The sequence below is a fragment of the Chiloscyllium punctatum genome, chromosome 8 (genome assembly GCF_047496795.1).
Source record: "Chiloscyllium punctatum isolate Juve2018m chromosome 8, sChiPun1.3, whole genome shotgun sequence".
Lineage (NCBI taxonomy): Eukaryota > Metazoa > Chordata > Chondrichthyes > Orectolobiformes > Hemiscylliidae > Chiloscyllium > Chiloscyllium punctatum.
The window spans coordinates 87,876,440-87,902,701 of NC_092746.1; the positions used below are offsets into that span (position 1 = coordinate 87,876,440).

General features: G+C 43.7%; 1 protein-coding gene across 1 annotated transcript in view; it reads right to left on the minus strand.

Annotated features, from left to right (window-relative positions):
• Window positions 1–26,262, minus strand: part of nell3 (NELL (neural EGFL like) family member 3) — a 49,462-nt gene that overhangs the window by 14,475 nt on the left and 8,725 nt on the right. The window lies entirely within an intron of this gene.

Sequence of the window (26,262 nt, forward strand, 5' to 3'; positions counted from 1 at the left end):
GAAGTGCTTTTGCCTGAAATGTTGATTCTCCTGCTCCTTGGATGCTGCCTGACCTGCTGTGTTTTCCGGCACCACACTCTCGACAAAAGGGAGAAAGTTAGTCAAACAATTTATGCCAGGAGGTGGGCACACCCATTGTTTAATTTGGTCAGTGGTCAAGGACAGGAAGGTGTGACTGCGAGCGAGGCTGGTAACATATCAAGAAAGACTGGATCGACTGGGTTTGTACTCACTAGAATTTAAAAGAATGAGGGAGCATCTCATTGAAACATAAAATCCTGATGGGACTGGTCAGGCTAGATGCGTGAAGAATATTCCTGATGTTGGGCAAGTCCAGAACCAGGTGTCACAGAGAATAAGGGGTAGACTGAGAAGAGGAAGAATTGTGAACTTGTGAGTTGTGAACCTGTGGAATTCTCTACCACAGGAAGCTGTCAGGACTATGTCATTGGGTATATTCAAGAAGGAGCTGGACATGGCCCTTGTGGCTAAAGGAATTCAGACATTGGGGACAAAGCAGGATTGGGATACAGAAATTGCACAATCACGATTATATTAAATGGTGATGCAGGCTTGAAGGACCAACTGGCCTACTCCTGAACCTATTTTCTATTTTTCTTTGTCAAGGAGCACAACAGTGTCGGCCTTTAATCAAAAGGTTTGAGGCTTTTTCAGCTTCTCTAGATGAGGATGAAGGCTGCCGGAGAGATGAGCTAACTGACCATGGCACTGTAATACAGGAAGACATTAATGTTGGGAGGAGGGGGGCTAGCAAAAAGGCATATAGCAGGGTATAGCATATTGAGGGAGACTAACACTGGTCCCTGCAGCTAGAAGTGCAAATCCAGATGCCTATGTTACCTGCCAGGTTATAGGGATCAGGATACTTGCTTAGGCTGGACAGAAATTCAGTGGAGGGGAAGGACTCAGTCATTGTGGTCTCTGTAGGTACCAGTGACAGAGGTAGGACTGGGAATGAGGTTCTGCTTAGACAGTAAGGATCAGAATTTGGAACCAAATTGAAGAGATTCCGAAGGTGGTGAATTGTAGCATAATAATCTCATGATCATTACCTCAGCCATGTGCCATTGGGAGAAGGAATCTAAGATTAGTGAAATTCATGGATCTCCAAGATTGGTATGGGAAAAATGGGTTCCAGTTCATGGGGCACTGGGATCAGTGCTGGGGAATTTAGATACTGTTGGAACAGTCAGTATCTGAACTGGACTGGGACCAATGTCAGAACAAAACATAAGCTAGGAAAGCAGAGAGAACTTTAAACTAAACATTAAGAAGGTGGCTTTTGCCAGAAACGTTGATTTCGCTGCTCGTTGGATGCTGCCTGAACTGCTGTGCTCTTCCAGCACCACTAATCCAGTATTGTGGTTAAGAAGTCAAGCCTAACTCAATGTAGGTAATTAAGGGGTGCAAACAAAGTAGTAATATGGGAAATAAAGGAAAGTGAATGGCATGAAGGGACAGAGATAGTAAACCTAGGAACACACCTACAATTGAGACCAAATGTTACAATGATAACAAAAAGACAAAACCAAATGTTTTGTAAAGGAATGTGTGTAGCATTCAGAACAAAGTAAATAAATTGATGGCATACATTGATGTAAATAAATATGATCAGATAGCCATTACAGAGATATCGTGGGCGGCACGGTGGCACAGTGGTTAGCACTGCTGCCTCACAGCGCCAGAGACCCGGGTTCAATTCCCGCCTCAGGCGACTGACGGTGTGGAGTTTGCACGTTCTCCCCGTGTCTGCGTGGGTTTCCTCCGGGTCCTCCGGTTTCCTCCCACAGTCCAAAGATGTGCGGGTCAGGTGAATTGGCCATGCTAAATTGCCTGTAGTGTTAGGTAAGGGGTAGATGTAGGGGTATCGGTGGGTTGCGCTTCGGCGGGTCGGTGTGGACTTGTTGGGCCGAAGGGCCTGTTTCCACACTGTGAGTAATCTAATATTGCTGCATGAGGGTTCTTAAATATTGAGGAGTATGTGACATTAAAGGAGAATAAGAAACTGGGTAAAGGTGGAGAGGAAGCACTGTTCATCAAAATGTCATTGGTGCAATAGTTGGGAAAAACCTTGTTTCAGGAGATCAGGATGCAAAAACCAATTTAGCTGAAGATGGGCAATAAGGGAAAAGAATTCACCAGTGGAAGTGATGCCCAGGCCTGCAAACAATAACCACAATGTAGAACGAAGTATACAAGAAGAAATGTTGGGTGCTTGTGATAAAGGGACTGAAACAATCATTGCTGTATTTGAATCTATATATAAACTAAGAAAATCAGTTTGACAATGGCAGCCCGGACGAGGAGTTCACGGATGCTTTTAAGATATTTTCTTATAACAGCACATTTGGAACTGAGAGCACATCTCCAGAAACTACAAATTTCCATCTTGAATATACCGAATGACTGAGCTTCTACAACTTTCTGCAATATAGAATTTCAAATAGTCACCACCCTCCAACAATATTTCTCCTCACCTCAGTCTTAAATGGCCTACCCCTTATTTCGATTGTGACCCTAGTTCGAGAAGCCCAAGGCAGGGAAATACCCCATTTACATCCACCCTCTACTGCCCTCTAAGAATTTTGCAAGTTTCAATATGATCACCTCTCATTCTTCAAAATTCTAGATAATACAAGGCCAGCTTCCTTAACCTTTGAAGACAATACTGAGGTGGAGACTGCTGAACTTCTGTTGCATCCTCTCTATGGAATGTACATCCTTCCTTTTATAGGAAGACCAAAACTCGAGTGATCTAATTAAGGCTCTATACAATACAGCAAGAAATCTTTACTACAGCACTCAAATCCTCTTGTGATGATTAAGGTCAACATATCATTTACCTTCCTAATTGCTTACTGTACCTGCATGTTAGCTTTTAATGATTCATGGGCAAGGACACCCAAAAACCTTTGGACACCTGGTGTTCCCAACCTCACACCATAATCATAGAAACCCTACAATGTGGAATCAGGCCTTTTGGCCCATTAAGTCAATGTCCATCCTCTGTAGCGCATCCCACCCTCTACCCTATCACCTTGCATTTCCCATAAGTAATCCAGCGAACTTGCACATCTTTCAACTTGGGTAGGAAACCAGAGCACTTGCAGGAAGTGGGGAGAATGTGTAATTTCCACACAGAGGCTGGAATTGAACCTAGGTCCCTGGTGCTGTGAGGCATCTGTCTAACCACTGAGCCACCATTTCAGAAATAATTCTTTTTTTTCTTGCCAACCAAATTTCACATCCGCCATTTTATTTCCCATTCTCTTAACCTGTCCAAGTCTGCTTGAAGCCTCCATGCACCCTCTTCACAAAATATAGTCACGTCTGCTATAACACTGTAGTTCTGTTCTTGTGCAACCCCATGTTGTTAAAAAAAATGTAATAGCAGCACCATTTAAACTAATAGGGCCAAATGTGTTATAACCAATTCACGCTTTGAACGTTTGTGCTCTAGAAATAGTGTTCCCAATTCGTCAATCGTGTTATAGCTAATCCGCATGAATGAAACGAGTGTTATAGCAGAAAAGCCGATATATTCCTAGCTAGTTTTGTGTCATCAGCAAATTCGAAAATCTATCACAAAAGTTAATTGTGTGCTGTGATTTAATTGCCTTTACTGAACTTCATGTCTAAAACCCACAACATAGTGACAGACTTTTAATCGTTTCCATATTGAGGATGGCATATAAAATATCAAATCATCCCAAGATCTTTGCACCTTTCACCAAGAATCTTGAAAATCCTAGATTTCAGCCTTATATTTCCTCAGCTTTATGTGCTTCAGACACATTAAGAAATTAAGCAACATTTTCCATTCTGCTGTTACTCTGCAGTGCATGCATGCCTGAAGCAGTGATGAACGACACACAAATTTTAAGAGGCAGATTATCTTTCCACCCTTGGGTATAACAGACCAGAGGAGCATCAGGCAGTAATTTAACATGAGGATCCAAGATCTTGAGACCAGATGGCCCACCAAAGTTTCTTTACTAAAAATAAGAACCACCCAAGTCTTCGCTTACCCATATGCATAAGCAATTAAAGATGTACTCTTGATTCTTCAGAAAAAAAGAGATCTGTATTACAGCATGGAGCCAAAAGGACAGTGTCCAATATCTTAAAGAAAGTGTCAAAAATGAAATTTGCTTTGAGTATAATTTTCTTTTCTAAAGTAGAGATTGCTTTGAATTGTTCACTTAAGGGAGTTGGGAGCTAAACCATCAAATATGCAGGAGGTGGCTCAAGTGGTTTCAATGATGATAACAGCCAAATGTTACCTGCATTTTCATTATCAGCACTGCCACAACAGCAATGTCGTTGACCCGCATTCTTTTCTGATTGTGGACACGGCAATGCTAACAATATGATCCGTTCTGAACACAATACAGGCTGGAAAGCCAATTTCGATGTCTTTTCTTACTTGTTTTAGTTTTAACAAAAGTGCCTCCTCCAAAACTGGATGGGCATCTGCCACTGCAAAACGTCTTTCTCTCCAGAAAATGCATGAAAATACAACTAACCAGTACAAGAATCTGGAAGGATAGTCTTTAAATACTGCCAAGTCCTGGAAGTAAAGTTGCAGCACGGACATTTACCCATAATATAACAACCTAATCAAGATAACATGAATGAAGGCAGTACTTGGCAGATATGTCATATAGAAATTGAATCAGTCACAAAGTGGATACAATCCCAATGCAGCACATCACATGTGCTCAAGACCACAAACTTGTCTGTCTCACTTATTACCTCAAGAATCATGCGCCAATGGCTGTGTTACAGCCAACTCATGGATATGGGAGCTTGACCAGTCCATGGGTTTAATATAGAGAGAATACAGCAATAAATTAAGTATAATAGTTGAATCTTACCTCTGATGGTGGCCCTTTAACAATCCATTTAAGGACTGAAAGTTTGAATGTTCAGCATCTGAAGAAACTGACTTCTCATGCATGGTACAATCTTGCAGTCAAATGTTTCCAAAGGACATGTCAAACAGACTTTAAGCATTTATTCATATGTATGCACAAAAATCATTCACCTGTTTCAGGCACAAGTCCTGGATATTTTTGGAGATGCTTTAATCAATATGGGAAATGGAGTATCAATGTCATAAATAAATAACACATACCTCCTTCTATATTGGTCCATATTGTGCCACAAATGGCCACCGTTCAAATTTGCAAGATTTAGAGGCTACAGCACAATGTTCAAGTAAAATGCCTCACTTTCACAGGCTGACTCTTGAAAGGTCGTGGAGACAAGAATCAGGAGACTTTAGATTTTACAAATAAGTTGCAGATTTGACCTCATCATAGCAGATGGGAAAGCAAGACACAGCTTCAGGGTTAGAATTGTCCAAGTAGTACACAGGCAGCTATCACTTTCAGAAGCATTTGTTAATTTTATGTTTTAAAGATCTGTAATCAAATCTATTGAAAAATTATTTAACTGACTAGCTTGCTGGTTTAACCCTTTCCTGAACAGATTTTAACCTGCTGGTAGTTGAATCTTTGCCACTCACAATTAAAAGTTTGCTTCCAAAACTTTTGCAGATATAAATCTGCTTGGTATTTTTATAGACGTTGAAAGTGTCTATTGTGATTGCATATTAATCATTATTTATAGTAACGTGGAGGTATTTTGTAAATCTTTCTTCTAATCCAGGATCAAGAAACCAGTTTATTATTTGCTCAGGGCATTGATTCTAAAATTACTTTGTACCTAAGGTTATAACTCAACAATAAGGAAGCAGTGGCTTGACAGGCTTTTCTGGAGGGTGTAAGAAAGAAACTAAATCTGCAGAGGGCTGGATTGTGACAATATCTTTGAAGAAGCTGCAAAAGAAATCAAATCAAAGCATTTTTTTTTTACTGCGTTGGAAGTGATACTCATTGCAGAAATACAAACAGAATAATTTATTCATCAGGTACTGGTTGCAAGCCTCTATTTTGCAGAGGGAAGGTAGGGGTGTGGATTAAACGTAAACTGTCAGCATTGTCACTACCTCGCTGAAACTGACTGTGATTTCAAGATGCTGAACAATCCCAGAATAAGTCAGGACACATGTTGCAGTGCACTGGTTGCATGGGACCTCCTAAAGCAGCAAACCCACTTCCACATGACTATTAGGTTTAATTGGACTTTATTTAGCAGTGACGTGATTAACAACATTTGAAGAACAGAGCTGGCCTTGGTAAATTATGTTTATAATTGTATAGTAGGTATAGTAGAGTATTGGTAAATGATTATTTAGTCAATTTTTAATTAATATTCTAAGGCTGTCGAGTATTTTACCTTCAATGAATGTTGTTATATTGAATTTGCTCTTTATAAAATTAGTTAAAAGTGATTTTATTATTTTTTTGATTCTTGTTTGTGTATCCATGAAAATCTACGAGCTTGTTTAACTGCTTAGACAGACTGACATCACTACAACTCCATGCTGGGAATTTCTAAAAATATAAGGTTGCTATCAGGTAGCATTACCACTGCAGAGTGCAAAGAGGTGAAATTCTCACAGAGATTAACTGATCTCAGCAAGAGTCAAGTCATGGTCAGCAGTGACTGCCCGTGCTTCACTGCTCACCATAAACTCCAGGTCATACTCTGTCATTTTCATTTCAGCTCTTTGGAGAATATGTCACCAAGGATCACATCAGTCAGTTGAACACCTTGTTGATCCTGCATTTCTAGCCCTGCTCTGCATTATGTGTTTTGCAATAATGACCAATGAAACAGCTAGTTGACCAATAATGGTTAATCCTACACTGAATGTTATCAATATCTATTGTTCCTTTATTATTCATTTATGCCAAGACAGAATACAATGAATGAGAGTCAAAATACATTTAATGAGGGCTGGCATGATGACTCAGTGGTTAGCACTGCTGCCTCACAGTACCAGGGAGTCAGGTTCAATTAGGTAAAAACAATGACTGCAGATGCTGGAAACCAGAGTCTAGATTAGAGTGGTGCTGGAAAAGCACAGCAGTTCAGGCAGCATCCGAGGAGCACCACTCCCCACCTCTTCCTCCGCTACATTGATGACTGCATTGGCGCCACCTCGTGCTCCCGTGAGGAGGTTGAGCAATTCATCAACTTCACCAACACATTCCACCCTGAGCTTAAATTTACCTGGACCATCTCTGACACCTCCCTCCCGTTCCTGGACCTCTCCATCTCCACTAATGACGACCGACTTGACACCGACATTTTTTACAAATCCACCAACTCCCACAGCTACTTGGATTACACCTCTTCCCACCATACCTCCTGCAAAAATGCCATCCCATATTCCCAATTCCTCCACCATATCTGCTCCCAGGAGGACCAGTTCCACCACAGAACACACCAGATGGCTTCCTTCTTTAGAGACCACAAGGACAGAACGCCCTGGGCTCACCTTCCACCCTACCAACCTTCACATAAACCAAATCATCCGCCGACATTTCCACCACCTCCAAACAGACCCCACCACCAGGGATATATTTCCGTCCCACCCCTTACCACCTTCTGCAAAGACTGTTCCCTCCGTGACTACCTGGTCAGATCCAGGCTCCCCTACAACCCACCATCCCATCCTGGCACCTTCCCCTGCCACCACAGGAACTGCAAAACCTGCGCCCACACCTCCTTCCTCACCTCTATCCAAGACCCTAAAGGACCCTTCCACATCCAAAGTTTTACCTGCACATCCACCAATATCATTTATTGTATCCATTGCTCCCGATGCGGTCTCCTCTACATTGGGGAGACTGGACGCCTCCTAGCAGAGCGCTTTAGGGAACATCTCTGGGACACCTGCACCAATCAACCACACTGCCCTGTGGCCCAACATTTCAATTCTCCCTCCCACTCTGCCGAGGAAATGGAGGTCCTGGGCCTCCTTCACTGCTGCTCCCTCAGCATCAGATGCCTGGAGGAAGAACACCTCATCTTCCGTCTCGGAACACTTCAACCCCAAGGCATCAATGTGGACTTCAACAGTTTCCTCATTTCCCCTTCCCCCACCTCACCCCAGTTCCAAACTTCCAGCTCAGCACTGTCCCCATGACTTGTCCTACCTGCCTATCTTCTTTTCCACCTATTCACTCCCCCCTCCCCCCCGACCTTTCACCTTCATCCCCTCCCCCACTCATCTATTGTACTCTATGCTATTTTCTCCCCACCCCACCCTCCTCTCACTTATCGCTCTACCCTTCAGGCTCTCTGCCTCTATTCCGGATGTTGGGCTTTTGCCCGAAACGTCAATTTTACTGTTCCTCGGATGCTGCCTGAACTGCTGTGCTTTTCCAGCACCACTCTAATCTAGACCCAGGTCCAATTCCAGCAGGTGACTGTCTGTGTGGAGTTTGCACATTCTCCCAGTACCTGCCTGAGTTTCCTCCCAAAGTCCAAAGATGTGTAGCTTCGGTGGAGTGGCCATGCTTAATTGCCTGTAGTGCCCAGGGATATGCAGGCTAGATGGGTGAGCCATGGGAAATGCAGGGATAGGGTAGGGGGCTTGGTCTGGGTGGGATGCTCTTTGGAGGGTCACTGTAGGCCCAATGGGCCAAATGACCTGCTTCCACACTGTAGGGATTCTAAGATATTAAGTACTTATCCGACTTGCCACGGGTTGATCAACGTGCTACAATTTCTTTCTATTAAATGACAAATAAGATAAATATCCCTCTTGAGTTTTGGGTGAAACTGAAACACATGAAGCAGGCAAAGTAAGGATGATATATTATAAAATGTCTTCTTGTGACTGAAGTCAACCACAAATGTAGCAGTATCATTTATATTTATCAAATCCTCTCAACACACCATGGACTAGATTCTGGACGAGCTGTTGGTTAATTGTCCAAGTAGTGCAGTTCATGATTTCTCTAAAAATAATTTATACGTATCACATTTTTAAGTGAACAGTCATATTTTCCAGCTGATTCATTGTGTTATTAATAATGATAGCATGTAAGAATTGTGTTTTAATGCTTTTTTTTGCCTGTTATGTTAGTCATCGAGTCAAAGAGAGGTACAGCATGGAAACAGACCTTACAGTCCAACCCGTCCATGCCGACCAGATATCCCAACCCAATGTAGTCCCACCTGCCAGCACCCGGCCCATATCCCTCCAAACCCTTCCTATTCATATACCCATCCAAATGCCTCTTAAATATTGCAATTGTACCAGTCCTTGCCTTTCCAAATACATGTACATCCTGTCCCTCAGGATACCCTACAACAACTTGCCCACCACTGAGGTAAGGCTCACCAGTCTATAGTTCCCTGGCTTGCCTTTACTACCCTTCTTAAACAGTGGCACCACGTTTGCCAACCTCCAGCCTTCCGCCATCTCACCTGTGACTATCGATGATACAAATATCTCAGCAAGAGGCCCAGCAATCACTTCTCTAGCTTCCCACAGAGTTCTCGGGTACACCTGATCAGGTCCTGGGGATTTATCCACCTTTAACCGTTTCAAGACATCCAGTACTTCCTCCTCTGTAATCTGGACATTTTGCAAGATGTCACCATCCATTTCCCTACAGTCTATATCTTCCATATCCTTTTCCACAGTAAATACTGATGCAAAATTCGGGGAATTAAGGGCTACGGGGAGCATGCGGGTATGTGGAGTTGAAGTGCCCAGCAGCCATGATTGAATGGCGGAGTGGACTCGATGGGCCGAATGGCCTTACTTCCACTCCTATGTCTTATGGTCTTATAAAATATTCATTTAATATCTCCCCCATTTTCTGTGTGGCTCCACACAAAGGCCGCCTTGCTGATCTTTGAGGGGCCCTATTCTCTCCCTAGTTACCCTTTTGTCCTTAATATATTTGTAAAATCCCTTTGGATTCTCCTTAATTCTATCTGCCAAAGCTATCTCATGTCCCTAGATTGCCCTCCTGATTTCCCTTTAGTCTGTTTCCATTTTGAATATAGACTTCAAAATATTCATAATTATAGCTAATAATAATCCCAAATTCACTTTTTCTAACGTAGAGTACCTCTTCTGATACCAGTTTAGTTTCTTGAAGAAGTGCCCCACTGGATTCTCTATTTGTGACTCTTCATCCTGCAGTAAGACTGCACTTACCACCAAGTCTCTAATACCAGTCGCCATGTTGAAAGGCTTGGAAAAGGTGTCTAATACTGATTCATTTAATAGGATTGTCTCCAGTTTCTAAAACACTGCCTGGAATTCTGCTGATCATACCACTTTAACTTGTTTCTTTAACAAATATATTAAAAAGGTACAGCTATTGTGCTGAAATTAAATACAAACATTCTATATAACCCACATGTTCTGAAAAATCTCAGTTTTTCGTTTAGTTTTGGGAGCAAGGAATTCTATTAAAGTCTTCACTTTTACAGGTTGGCAACACTTATCCTTGTGCTACAATGCCTGCTTTTACAAATTTATTTTTGGCTAAATTTATTACTAAAGCAGCCAATTGTAATCGCTTAAACAAGTCATATACTTGTCTCATGTGCTCTTTCCACGTGTTACTATATATCACGTTATTTAAATAAACCAGTTACAGACCTCAGCTACAACTTGATTCATAAACTTCTGAAGTGTGGTGAGGACATGCTTTAATTGAAATAGCATCACTGAACATTGGTATATCAAAAGTGGATATTTAGATTAGATTCCCTACAGTGTGGAAACAGGCCATTCGGCCCAACAAGTCCACACCGACCCTCCAAAAGAGCAACCCACTCCATTCACCCCTGACTAATGCACCTAACACTATGGGCAATGTAACATGGTCAATTCACCTAACCTCGAGTACAATAGGTGAGTGGGGAGGGGATGAAGGTGACAGGTCAGGGAGGAGAGGGTGGAGTGGATAGGTGGAAAAGGAGATAGGCAGGTCGGACAAGTCCGGACAAGTCATGGGAACAGTGCTGAGCTGGAAGTTTGGAACTAGGGTGAGGTGGGGGAAGGGGAAATGAGGAAACTGTTGAAGTCCACATTGATGCCCTGGGGTTGAAGTGTTCCGAGGCGGAAGATGAGGCGTTCTTCCTCCAGGCGTCTGGTGGTGAGGGAGCGGCAGTGAAGGAGGCCCAGGACCTCCATGTCCTCGGCAGAGTGGGAGGGGGAGTTGAAATGTTGGGCCACGGGGCGGTGTGGTTGATTGGTGCAGGTGTCCCAGAGATGTTCCCTAAAGCGCTCTGTTAGGAGGCGCCCAGTCTCCCCAATGCAGAGGATACTGCATCAGGAGCAACGGATACAGTAAATGATATTAGTGGATGTGCGGGTAAAACTATGGATGTGGAAGGCTCCTTTAGGGCCTTGGATAGAGGTGAGGGAGGAGGTGTGGGCACAAGTTTTACAGTTCCTGTGGTGGCAGGGGAAGGTGTCAGGATGAGACGGTAGGTTGTAGGGGGGCGTGGACCTGACCAGGTAGTCACGGAGGGTATGATCTTTGCGGAAGGTGGAAAGGGGTGGGGAGGGAAATATATCCCTGGTGGTGGGGTCTGTTTGGAGGTGGCAGAAATGTTGGCGGATGATTTGGGCAGGGCATCAATGTGGACTTCAACAGTTTCCTCATTTCCCCTTCCCCCACCTCACCCTAGTTCTAAACTTTCAGCTCAGCACTGTCCCCATGACTTGTCCGGACTTGTCCGACCTGCCTATCTCCTTTTCCACCTATCCACTCCACCCTCTCCTCCCTGACCTGTCACCTTCATCCCCTCCCCCATTCACCCATTGTACTCTATGCTACTTTCTCCCCACCCCCACCATATCTCTCCACGCTTCAGGCTCTCTGTCTTTATTCCTGATGAAGGGCTTTTGCCCGAAATGTCGATTTCGCTGCTCCTTGGATGCTGCCTGAACTGCTGTGCTCTTCCAGCACCACTAATCCAGAATCTGGTTTCCAGCATCTGCAGTCATTGTTTTTACCTAATTCACCTAACCTGCACATCATTGGACTGTGGGAGGAAACCCATGCAGACACGGGGAGAATGTGCAAGCTCCACACAGACAATTGCCTGAGGCAGGAATTGAACCCAGGTCCCTCGTGCTGTGAGGCAGCAGTGCTAACCACTGAGCTGCTGTGCTGCCCAATGTTGGGATTTCATTCTGAACATAACATAAAAACAGAAAAAACAGGACATAAAGATTTGAGCCTGCTCCATCATTCAATGAAATCATTGCTGGTCTGATCTACCTGATGACACTTTCCTGTCCATACCTCAAAACCTGTTAATCTATAGTTCAAGAATCTGTTTATCTCAGTAAATTCCCAGGAGACGTGAATCACTTTGGGTTAATTCAAAGACATTGAAGATCTGCTTGGGAGACTGAGCAAAATTGGTGTTTACAGATGTCAATATAAGTGGAAAAAGGAAAACTCTTTTCAGTTGTTGAAAGTGTCAGTTACCATGGGATAAAAAAAGTGCTTACTGAGCATTGTATTCTTCAATCCTTGAAACAAAGTTCTTTTATAGAACCTGAAATGCTGAAATGTCATACTTTCAACAAGAAGTCTGAACTATACTTTAAATCATCAATTTCTAAAGCTATCAGAACAAAGGGTTGACAATGTGCCAAGTACATTTCCCGCCATTCCCCCACTAAGTGAGACATTCTCTCAACACTAATCTTATCTGGCTCCTTCTCATAACTGCCCCTCATTCATCTCAACGCCATTGAATTTAGGTATAACTTGCTCAATACTTCCTTACAAAACAATCTCTTCATTCCACGAATCAACTTAGTGAATCTTCAACTGCCAAAGCAAATATTGCCTTCCTTAAACAAGGAAACCAAAATTTTATTCTATGCTTGCAGTCCCTGACTCCATTAACACAGTTTCATACACAAAGTTACTGGTTGTTGCCACAGTAGTGTAGGAATGCCCTGAGCTGGACTCCACCAATCTTTAACAGGATGGAGAGTTGCTACATATCCATGCATCTATGTAGATGGCACGATACTGGTACCACCTTTGAATAGTTAAAATGTCTAAAATTTCATACTTCATTATATGATAGTCCTGTTATCAGGCCAATGTGCATATTATGTATTCAGAGGTAAAACTTCACCAACACATTCCACCCCAACCTTAAATTTACCTGGACCATCTCTGACACCTCCCTCCCCTTCCTGGACCTCTCCATCTCCATTAATGACGACCAACTTGACACTGACATTTTTTACAAACCCACCGACTCCCACAGCTACCTGGATTACACCTATTCCCACCCTACCTCTTGCAAAAATGCCATCCCGTATTCCCAATTCCTCCGCCTCCGCCGAATCTGCTCCCAGGATGACCAGTTCCACCACAGAACACACCAGATGGCCTCCTCCTTTAGAGACCGCAATTTCCCTTCCCACGTGGTTAAAGATGCCCTCCAACGCATCTCGTCTACATCCCGCACCTCCGCCCTCAGACCCCACCACTCCAACCGTAACAAGGACAGAACGCCCCTGGTGCTCACCTTCCACCCTACCAACCTTCGCATAAATCAAATCATCCGCAGACAAATCTGTCTTCATGAATGAATTTAACTTTCTATGATCTTCTGTAATAGTTTCTAAACCATGTCAAACCTAACACTATTGGTGTACTTCAGCTACTTTGACAAATGTGATATGGCTGTGAAAGCAAGTTTTAGCAAATACCTTGTCAAACATCTGGAGCAACAAGGAAACTAATGACATTTTATGCCGGTTTCGGAATTTCCAGTTTGCAGTCTCCAGCGACCTCTTCTTTACCATATACATGCAATCCCTTTACACATCCATCCCCAACCAAGATGGTGTCAGGGCTCTCTGCTTCTTCCTGGAACAAAGGCCTGAACCATTCCCATCCACCACCACCCTCCTCCCCCTAGCTGAGCTGGTCCTCACTCTGAACAATTTCTCTTTTAACTCCTCTCATTTTCTTCAAGTCAAAGGGGTGGCCACGGATACCTGCCTCTTTGTGGGGTATGTGGAACATTCCTTGTTCCAGTCCCATTCCACACCCACCCACAACTCCTTCTCCAGTATGTCGATGATATCATCGGTGCTGCCTCCCTCACAGGTTCAGAATTGTAAAGGGTGTATCAATTTTGCTTCCAATTTCCACATCGCCCTCACCTTAACCTGGTCCATCACTGACCCTACCCTTCCTCAACATCTTTTTCTATTTCTGGGGATATACTGGCTACCAATATCCACTACAAACCTAATGATTCCCACAGTTACCTGGAATATACATCTGTGCACCCTGCTTCCTGTAATGATTCCATTCCATTCTCTCAGTTCCTCCACCTCTGGTACATTTGTTCCGAGGATGCCAACTTCGACCAGGGAACCTCCTAAATGTCCACTTTCTTCCTCAGCTGAGGATTTCCCAGCACCGTTGTCGACTGAGCCCTCAACTGGTCTGACCCATCTCCTGCACTTTGGCCCTCACTTCCACTTTTCCCTCCCACAACAGCGATACAATCCCTCTTGTCCTCACCTATCATTCCACCAGCATCCACCTCCAGAAGATCATTAGCCACCATTTCTGTCACCTCCAGTGAGATGCCACCACCAGACATTTATTTCCCTCGCCTCCCTTGTCTGCCTTCTTCAGAGATCGTTCCCTGCAGGACACACTTCCTTCACCCCCAACACTCCCCCACAGCCTCACGGTACCTTCTGCTGATCATTCACCTCCTCCATCCTCAATATCCAAGGGCCCAAACACACTTTCCAGGTGAAGCAGCACTCTACCAGTACTTCTCACAATCTAATCTACTGCATTCACTGCTCACAATGTGGTCTCCTCTACATTTGGGGAAATGAAGCATAGACTGTGTTACTGCAAAAATGTTCTACCTGCAAAAAGGCTTCCTGCCACTTTAACACTCTACCCTGTTCTCTAACCAACATCTGTCTCAGGCTTGCTGCAGTGCTCCAGCGAAGGTCAGCACAAGCTGGAAAAACAGCTCCTCGTTTTCCACAAGGGGATCCTGTAGCCTCTTGGGTTCAATATAGAGTTCAATAACCTTAGGGCTTGAGCTCTCCATGTACCTACCCCAACCCCCACACACAACAGGCCTTGTTATCGTATAGTCTGCTATTACACACAACCCATCATTAGCCACTAACAGTCCATGTTAATAGTTATTCAGCTTCCTAGCCAGATCCTTTGTCTGTCCAACTGTTTTTTTTCTCTCTCTCTAGCCACTATCCCTACCTGTTGTTTACTCCTTACCCCCTCCCCCTACACTATCTTCTACAAATAAACCAATGTTTTCCTGGCTACCATCAGCTCTAAGGAAGGGTCACCTGACCCAAAACTCTAACTCTGATTTCTCTCCACAGACTGCGAGACCTTCTGAGCTTTTCCAGCAATTTCTGTTTTTGATTTACAGCATCCACAGCTCTTTCGGCTGTTTCTTTAAGCCTGCCTTTAAAGCTTGGATTACTCTTTGCACCAGGATATTGGATGGATGGATGGATGGCTACTCGAATTCCTTGCTGGTAAATGATGGCCCATTATTTGTAACCAACCCTTCCGAGAATATGTGTATTGTGAAAGATGTACACAGTTTTTCTATCATTCCCATGTTTGATGAATGAACCCTTCCCTGAAAGCTTGATTACATCCAGCTACTTTGAGTGGGCATCTACAATGGCTAAGAACGTTCAGCCAATGAAAGGAGCTGCACAGTCAACATGTAACCGAGTCCAGGGTTTACTCAGCCATTCCCACAAATGAGGGGGAGCTGCTAGCAGGAATTTTTATCTTTGTTGGCTTTCTGGGCACTGCCCCAAAAATGCAGCTAGGTCTGCATCCAACCCTGGCCATGAGACATAACTTCAGGCCAGCACCTTAATTTTGGAAACCCCTGGATGACCCTAGTGGAGTTCAGATTTCTGGTGGTGACCTTTGCTAGGGACAATCACTCCTTCTCCCATATTAGTATGCCATCCTCTACTGTGATCAGGTCTTTCCAGATCCAAAAATGTTTTAATTTTGGTTTTCTCCCATTACCGCCAGCTGTTTCAGTTTTGCCAGGATCAGATCTTTCCACGTCCAAAGTCTGCCCAGAACATTTAAAACCATTACGAACTCTTCCAGTGGCGATACCATCAGTGGTGATCTGCCAGTGGGAGGCAGCTCAATGTATCTGCATTTGTTACCTGGCTTCCTGGATGGTGTTCCAACTTGTAATTATATGTACTTAGAATTTGAGCCCAATGCTGAATTCAGCCTGAACTATGGGCAGCACTCCTTAAGTAGACCTAGTAGGAGTTTGTGGTGCATTAGCATTACATATTTACATCTGTAAATGTATTTTTGAAACTTCCTGACTCCAGATATGACCGTCAAACCTTCCTTCTCTATCTGGGCATATTTCTGCTCTGCCTTAGCCAAAGACCCAGATGCATATGCTACTGAGTGTTTGTCTCAATTGGGCACCTAACATTACCTCAATGCCTTAAGGGGAGGCACTGCATGTCAATACCAGATCTTACTTGGGGTCATAGTGCCAACACCTTCAAGGATGATGGCTCTTTCTTCATTTTCCTGAAAGCCTGGGAAACAAGACCATTTCCCAGGCTGACCCTTTAAGAGTTGATACAAAAGGTACCAGGATGGAGGCCAGTTTATGTATGAACTTTCCGTAATAATTCACCAACCCGAGGAAAGGCCCCTAAGTTCCAGTAAAGACATGGGAGCCGGATGCCTTTGATGGCCCTCACTGTATCTTCCAATGGGTGTAACCCAGTCTTGTCAACTCTGTAGCCCAAGTAGTTCACTTGGGGTGTCTGGAACTCACATTTTTCCCTTCTAAGACATACACCCATCCAGGAGAAACATCTAAGGACTATGACCAATTCTCTCAATGCTCCTCAGGGGTCTTCTCTGCTATTAGCACATCATCTAGATAAATGGAAACCTGGAGTTGACCTTGTAAAGTGTTCTCCATTGTCCGCCGAAGAATTGCACAAGCTAACAATACCCCACATGGCAGTCTCATATATTGGTACAAACCCTTATGGGTATTAAATGTAGCATACATCGAGGAATCCTCACCTAACTACAATTGCAAGTATTGATGGCTCATGTCTGGCTTTGTGAAGGACAGTGCCGCTCCCCCCCCCAACAAGCTTTGTGTATAAATTTTCTATTGGGTATTTATCCTGCTGCAAAAAGCAGTTAACTGTTTGTTTAAATTCTGGTGAACCTACCAGATATTTATTGTGATTGGTTCTGATTTGGCTGTTGCTAAGTAATGTAATTAAGACAGCGCCATATATGGTGACATTATACACTCCTCACCGTACTCCTGCACTTCGGTACTTGAGTACATGTGACAATAAAGTCTAAATATGTTCCACACCAAATGTAGTTGAATTTTCCACGGTGTGTACTCTCCTGGAGAGTGGCCTACAAGTCCTCTTACTCAATTTCAGTCTAGTGAGACTCTTTTGCTGTCTTGAGTCCACATACCAGACTAAAAGGGCTGGCCAGCCTGGATCCTGAAGAAAATGTTAACTGTTTGGCTGAGGCTTGACTTTGTTTTGTTTTGGGGTTTTGCTGGGGGCTAACCTCGAGACCCTCTGTTCAGGATACGTCCTGAGTGAGGCTATGTAATTGCCTTCACTCAAGTGGTGGTTCCCAAGCTCAACTGGACAGGCTGTGGAGTGTCCACTTCCATTGGAACACTCTGCAACTTAATGCTCCACTTGCCACATTTTCCAATGCCAAAGCTAGTTGTAGTACCTCTTTGAAGGGCTTCAGCTAGTAGGTGCTTTTGCATGGTTACATCATTAATCCCACATACCAAACAATCTCTCTGCATCTCATTAAGGGTTAAACCAAAATCACATGCCTTAGCTAGACATCTTAATCTAGTCAAATATCCAATATGGATTCCCCAGCTTCTTAAATTGCCAAGTGAACTGATATAGTGTCTCAGAATTAAAAGGAAGTTTAGGGTTGCGATATTCCTTAATAAATCCATTAACATTTGAAAGAATTTAGTATTTGGTGCCTCAGAGAAAGTTAGGCTCCAAATAACTGAAAAGCTGTTGGCCCACAAGATGTCAGGAAAATTATTTGTTACTTTCCACCTGCCCCAATGTCATTTGCCCAGAAAAAAACATCATACTTTCCACACTGGGCCCAGTCTTTGAGAGTAGGATTGAGTAGGTCAAGCTTCCCAAACAATGGCAGGATGCCAGAAATGCTTACCCCAACTCAAAGACAACTGTTGTGAGCAAATGGTTTCAGCAGCATGCTTTTCTCTTGTCGCCACTGAAATAACTCCAGAGGCTGGTATCCAGTCACCAACTCAGTCTTTATTTACACACTATAAGTCTTAACACTGATCCAGCTCCCTCAGAGCTAGCTTGAAGAGTGAATAGCATGTCTGACATTCTTGTCCTTACTTGATTGAGGGGCTCCCTGATCGAGGTATTAATCTGGTCCAGTCAGAGAACTCATCTTCTATGAGGTCCACCTGATTCGTTACAATCACTACACAGTGACCTCTGGTGGTAGACTTTGCTAGGACATTGCTCTGGCCACTACACATGATGAAGAAATACCTGCAAACTGTTGTTAAGATTAAAAGCTCATAAGATATGGGAGCATAATTAAGCTTTTCAGCCCATCGAGTCTGCTCCACCAATTGATCATGGCTGATATATTGCTAAATCCTATTCTCCTGCCATCTCTCCATACCAATCAAGAACTGATCTATCTCTGCCTTAAATACACTCAATGATTTGGCCTCCACAGCCCTCTGCAGCAATGAGTTCCACAGATTCACCACCCTCTGGCTAAAGAAATTCCTCCTCATCTCAGGTCTAAAGGGTCGTCCCTTCACTCTGAGGCTGTGCCCTCGCGTCCTAGACTCTCCTGCTAAGTGGAAATATCTTATCTACATCCAGTCTATCTAGACCTATCAGCATTCTATGAGCTCTCCCTTCATCCGTCTGAACTCCATAAAGTTCACACCCAAAGTCCTCAATCGCTCTTCATATGACAAGTTCTTCATCCTCAGGATCATTTTTGTAAACCTCCTCTAGACCCCATCCTTCCTTAGATACGGGGCCCAAAACTGCTCACAAAATTCCAAATGAGTCTTTTACAATCTCATAAGTCTTTTGCAATCCTGCTCTAACCCTCCAGAAATAAATGGTCATATTGTATTTGCTTTCTTAACTGCCAAATGAACCTGCACATTAACCTTCAGAGAAGAATCCTGAACTCGGACTCCCAAGTCATTTTGTGCTTCAGATTTTCAAAACCTATCCCCATATAGAAACTAGTCTATTTCTCCCATCTTCCTACTAAAGTGCATTACCTCACATTTTCCTACAATGCATTCCATCTGCTACTTTTTTGCCCACTCTTCTTACCTGTGCAATTCCTTCTGCTACTTTCTCAACTATCTGTTCCTCCATCTATCTTGCAACTGTTCTGTCTTGTTATGCTCAACTGCATTTTCTGTGATTACAGGCGCAGCTACAACCTTCACTCCTGCTAAATCATTTCTCATGAGTAAATCAACTCCATGCAGAGGTAATTTCTTAACTAACCTGACTACAACTAGGCTAAACAACAAGGCACACTTGGATTAGACTTTACAGAATGGAATAGAATATTATATCCACCTATTCCATTTATAAACACTTTGGCTTTCACAGAATCACAGAGTTATAATGGCACAAAAGGATGCTATTTGGCCCATCGTGCCTCTGCCAGCTCTTCAAAAGAGCATCATTACCTACTGTGAATCTCCTATTTTATCCCCACACCTCTTGTATTCTGTTTCTATTCAAATAATCACCCAATGCTCTCTTGAATGCCTCAGTTTAACAAGCCTCCATCACATGCCCAGGCAGTGCATTCCATACCCTAACAAACTATTCATTGTTTGAAAATATCTTCTTTCGTTTGCACATTTTCAGTAAATCTATGCCCTCTTGTTCCTTCTACAAGTGTGAACAGCTTCTTCCTATCTACTCTAACAACACTCTCATGATTTTGAAAAGCTCTATTAGATCTCCTCTCAAGGGGAGATCCAAGGAGAACTATCCGAAATGTCTTAAATCTATCTTCGTCAATGAAGTCTCTCATTCCAGAAAATATACTTGTAAGTTTTTTCTACACTCTCTTCAAAGCATTCAGATGTTTCTTATAATGTGTTCCCACAACTACACAAAATACTCCAGTTCGGGTCTAACAATTGTGTCATTCACATTCAATATTACCTCTTTGCCTTATACTCCATGTCACTATTAATAAAGCTGAAGACACTATGCCAGATGGCTTAATCTTTACTGTTGATGCTTGCTGATTGTGATTCTGTGAAAGCCAAAGTGTTTATAAATGGAATAGGTGGATAGAGTTGTAATGGCACAAAAGGATGCTATTTGGCCCATCGTGCCTCTGCCAGCTCTTCAAAAGAGCATCATTACCTACTGTGAATCTCCTATTTTATCCCCACACCTCTTGTATTCTGTTTCTATCCAAATAATCACCCAATGCTCTCTTGAATGCCTCCATCTCTCTCACCACATTCAATGATCTGTACACATATATATCAAGGTCCCTCTACTCCTGCGCCGCCTTTAAACTTGCACCCTTATTTTTGACTGTCTTTCACTCCTTTCTGCCAAGGTGCATTACTTCAGACTGCTCTGCATTGACTAACTGCCACTGATCCACTTCTGTAATTTGTCAACATCTTTTGGAGTTCCACACTGTCCTCCTCAAAGTTTACAATTGTTGTAAAATTTGTCATCTGCAAACTTTGAAATTTTTGCTTGCACATCAAAATCCAGATCATTAACAATATTCAGAAGCTCCTTGATCGTCCAAATGAGACAGGAGTGAAGTATTTTGTTCAGATAACTGATTGCTTGGATAACTGATTGTTTGGATAACAGATAATGTTTTTACAGGACTTTGAGATCTTGTTCGGATTGTCGTCCTATTTCTGTAACAGTCGAAGCAAATACTCAGAGACACAGTATGGCTCTACCTTCTTTATCTGTATTCCAAGCCCTGGAGAGACAGCAATCGCCCATGTAGACAAAGACATGAGTTCTTGGTCTTCTTTCGAACAGATTCTTAAGGAATTATATAGTCACTTATAGGCAGCAGCATCCAAATAAGGCAACATCGATATTGATTGGGTAAGCATACAATCAGCAAGCATCAACAGTAAAGATTAAGCCATCTGGCATTACACAATGGATGTTCTTTACCTCGTTAAAACACTACCCTTGCCTCCAGCAGCTCATTGTTTACTGCAAGTTCTTATCTGGTCAAAGTCATGCTAACTGAGCCTTTGTCAAGCAACCCTAAACTTAACTCTTTCCCTGTCTGTTCATACCTTAAACACTTTCTCATTCCCTCCTTTTATCATTTCATGATAACCATCTCGATGACACTACCAGCTTTCATAAGCTAGTAGCAAGATGGCGCCGGATATGGTCAAATCCTTGCAAACTCCTGCGTGCAGATCTGAGTTTCTTATTTCCTCCAATTGTTCTACACTCTTTAAACTTAATAGCATGCTTTTAAAAATTACTAATAACTCTGTTTGATCTAAACTTACAGGTTTAAAGCTCCTCCAATCCTCAAAGCCAGCTTACTGGAAGAAGGCAGCAGACTATGTGATGCCCACGACCCATCTGACCAGCCTGGAAAAATGCCAGGCCTGCCAGAGGCAGCCTACGCGTACCCCAGACTTGGGGTCTGCCAGAAAATGGAGGACCCGAGATACTTCCCCCAGAAAGAGAACCGACACGAAACGCTTCTGGCCCCATAAGACACCTGCCTGACATGAAATCTATCAGAACTTACCTGGAGAGCAGCCCAAACACCTCTGCAAAAAACGTGGATGGACCTGAAGCAGCAAATCCATGGCAACTGAAACCAGGAAGTAACTGGACAAATTAGAACACAAGCAGAAACTTACCTTCTCCACTGGGTCCTAAGCACACTCCTTCCGGTTAAATAAAATACAGTAAATTACCTGCTACACTGGATCCTAAGCAGACCCTCTGCAAAAGCACACCAACCTGCAGCCTACCTGCTCCACAGGGTCTGAGGAAGGATCACTTAACTGGAAGCAGTCAGAATCCACTCCACCAGACCACTCGAATGTAAGAAACCTGTAAGGAAGTGGGGTAAGCGTTCCGGCCTGCTAGTAAAACTAAGTGGTCTAGGAAGAGCCCCCTTCTTAGCTTGCTCCGAGCAAATGTACAACCTCTGGTGAACAAGATGGACAAACTCAGATCAAGGCTCAGCGTCCGGCATGAAGTGCAGAACTGCTGCACACTCTGCTTCACAGAAACCTGGCTCAACCCATCGATTCCCGATTGCGCACTTTAGGATGATGGTTTTTCTATCCATTGTATGGACTGCATAGCGTCCTCGGGTAAGACAAAGGGTGGAGGGGTTTGCTTTTCAATCAACAACATGTGGTGCACGGACATTACAACCCTGGGCAGCCATTGCTCCCCAAATGCCACCCCTTCTATCTACCACAGGAATTTATCGCTGCTATGCTAACTGCTGTGTACACACCACCACAAGCAAAGGTTGCGGAGGCTCTGGATGTGCTGTACTCCACTACTAACACTCTGGAGATGGAATACCCCAAGGCCCTGTTTATTGTGACTGGCAACTTCAGTCAGGCGACTGACTATGTGGAGTTTGCACATTCTCCCCGTGTCTGCGTGGGTTTCCTCCAGGTGCTCCAGTTTCCTCCCACAGTCCAAAAATGTGCGGATTAGGTGAATTGGCCATGCTAAATTGCCCGTAGTGTTAGGTGAAGGGGTCTGGGTGGGTTGCACTTCGGTGGGGTCGGTGTGGACTTGTTGGGCCGAAGGGCCTGTTTCCTCACTGTAAGTAATCTAATATCTAAGGAAGATGTTGCCCAAGTACCACCAGAACATTACCTGCCCCATCAGGGGCCCAATCATTTTAGGCCACTGCTACACCACTGTGAAAGATGCCCACAGCTCTGACCCCGCCCTCATTGCGGGAACTCCAACCACAATGCTGTGCTTCTCCCAGTTTACAGGCAAAAGCTCAAGCAGGAGAGCCCTTCGCAGATACATGTCCAGTGCTGGTCGGAGGAGGCAGAGGATCAGCGCCAGTGCTGTCTGGAATCGGCTGAGTGGGCCATGTTCAAACAGTCCACAGGTACCTTGGACAAGTACGTCACCACCATCACAGACTTTATCAGTAAGTTGTGGAGGACTGCAGACCGAGGAAGTCAATCCAGGTGTTCCTCAACAGGAGGAACCAGGACATACAGAACCTGCTAAAAACCAGGCATGACGCCTTCAGATCAGGAGACCCACTCTAATATACAGAATCCAAGTATGACTTTCGCAGAGCCATTAAGACAGCCAAGGATCAATACCGATCCAAACTAGAGGCCCAGATAGACACCCAGCGACAATGGCAAGAGCTGAATGACATCACAGGTTCTAAAAATGACAGTGTAAGATAGCAGACAATGACAAATTCCTCCCGGATCAACTCAACGCCTTCTATGCTGCTTTGAGCAGAATTTTGGTGGAGAGGTAACACCTATCAACAAGTCCTGAAGAACCTATCCCAATAGTCACTGAGTCAGAAGTCGGATCAGTTTTCCTTCACGTGAGTCCAAGGAAAGCGATGGGACCAGACAGAGTACTAGGCCGTGCACTCAGAGCATGCACAGACCAACTGGCAGAGGTCTTCTCGGACATCTTTAACCTCTCCATGCGGCAGGCCACTGTCCTTGCCTGTTTCAAGAGGGCCAACATCAGCCCTGTGCAGCACGTCTCAATGACTACCGCCCAGTGGCCCTAACTTCGGTTGTCATGATCGGTTTTGAAAGGCTGGTCAAGGCATTAATCAGCTCCAGCCTCCCCACTACTCTTGACCCACCCCAATTTGCCCATCGGACCAAAAGATCCACATCAGATGCCATATCACTTGCCCTTCATTCCTCCCTAGATCATCTTGACACCAAGAACAGCTAGATAAGAATCCTACTCATTGACTACAGTTCAGCCTTTAACACTATTATCCGCTTGCGACTGATTCAAAAACTTAGTAATTTCGGACCAAGCCCCATTCTCTGCAGCTGGATCCTCAGTTTTCTGATCCACAGGCCACAATCAGTGAAGATTGGGGACAATATTTCATCATCGCTAACACTCAACACTAGAACACCCCAGGGGTGCATTCTTAGCCCCCTACTGTACTCACTGTATACCCATGATTGCATCATCAAATACCAGACTAATGCCATTTACAAGTTCGTTGATGACACCACCATAGTCAGTCGAATCTCAGATGGCAACCAAACAGACTACAGATGGGAGGTGGAAAAATAGTGCACTGAGAACAACCTAGCTCTCAATGCCAGCAAAACCAAGGAAATCATTATTGACTTTCAGCGGGATGTTACTCATGCCCCCCTACACATTAACAGCACAGAGGGAGAATGAGTGGAGAGTGTCAAGCTCCTGGGAGTGGTCATCCACAACAAGCTTTCTTGGACTCTTCATGTGGACGCACTGGCTATAAAGGCCCAACACCCTCTCTTCTTCCTCAGACAGCTGAGGAAATTTAGCAAGACTGCAAATACCCTTACCAACATTTTAGGTGTACCATCGCGAGCATTCTGTCTGGATGTATCACTACCTGGTATGGCAACTGTACCATTCAAGATTGGAGACGATTGCAGAGAGTGGTGAACTCAGCCCGAACAATCACAAAGGCCAACTTCCCATCTATAGAATCCATCTACCAGGCCCGCTGTCAAGGAAAGGCCACCAGCATTCTCAAAGATCCATTCCACCCTGGCAATGCTTTTCTATGATCTCTACCATCGGGGAGAACCTACGGAAGCCTGGACACATGCACCAGCCAGTTTTGCAACAGTTTCTACCCTACTGTTGTTAGAATACTGAATGGACTCACAAACTCTTAACGTTCGCCTGTACCTGTGTTTACGTTTTTGCCACTATTTACCTATTATTTACTATCTATACTACTTAACTATGTGATTTGCCTGTATTGCTCGCAAGACAAAGCTTTTCACTGTGCCTCGGTACAAGTGACAATAAATTCAATTCAATTCAATTAAGACTCTGACAGCCAGTATTTAAGCAAGTGATTGACACACAGCATACAATGATTATAGCAACAAAAATTAGTAGTCCATGTAGTAGGTAGGATCTGCAGTATCCTCCCATGTAGAAAAAAAGTTTACCAGTAATGTTTTTAAATCCACAGTCATTTGTGATCACTCCACACCCTCCAAGTTGAGTGGAAATGGGCCAGTTATCCAAGCTCTCCTTCATTAAAGTCCAACCTGAAAACAAAATCCAGTCTGTCCTTGCACACCATTCCATGGCGAAATCTGAATTCTTGGATAAGGGCAGTTAAATACTTAACAAAACTGACAAGATTTCCATCCTTGCAGAGATGCTTCAGATGGAGGATACCAGCACATCTGAGCATGCAGTGCAGGAGCTGCGAGTGCAGGTGAAGTGAATGCTGTATTCTTTGCTTCTTCTGCTCCCACTCTGCTGTCAAATGTAACAAAACTAACTGGCTGTTGTGATGTTAGCTTGATCAGTGAACTTTCATATCCTTTAAATGATGAAAAGAGATGGTAAAGCTCATGTGGTTTAATGTCCATAGGAAGGCAACGGACAAAAGGCATACAGACCTCCTCTTCACTGTTGTTCACTGCTTTATTTTTTTTGTGCTCATGACTGGGGAGCTGATTGAATCCTGGATCAGGTTGTGGACAGGTGGGCGGTGGTCCGAAGGTGTGCTTTACCTGTAAATGGACAAACTTGAGAGACCATGTTAGCTGCTGAAAGTATATTTGCATTTCCTCTGCCATTCCTTCCTTGCCAAGGTAGTTATCAGTATGAAGACAGTCACCCATTTAGCTACACTAAATTGTGACTGCCTATTTCAACATTCTCAGTCATCTTGAAGTCTGTTACTCTGTTCACTACTTATGACATTATCAAGTTTTATACAGTCCACAAACTTCAAAATTGTACTGCCTAAATAATTCAGTCATTTATAAACAACAATCAATGGTCCTAAAATCAAACCCTCAGAGGACCTCATTCAGGTTATTTAAAAATTATGTTCCTTCAACATATTAATACTTGGATAATGTGAAAGCTGTCAGGAAAACTATTTCAAAAATCTGGAACAGCAAGAAAACAACAAAATGTTTCCTGTGCTTTAGCAA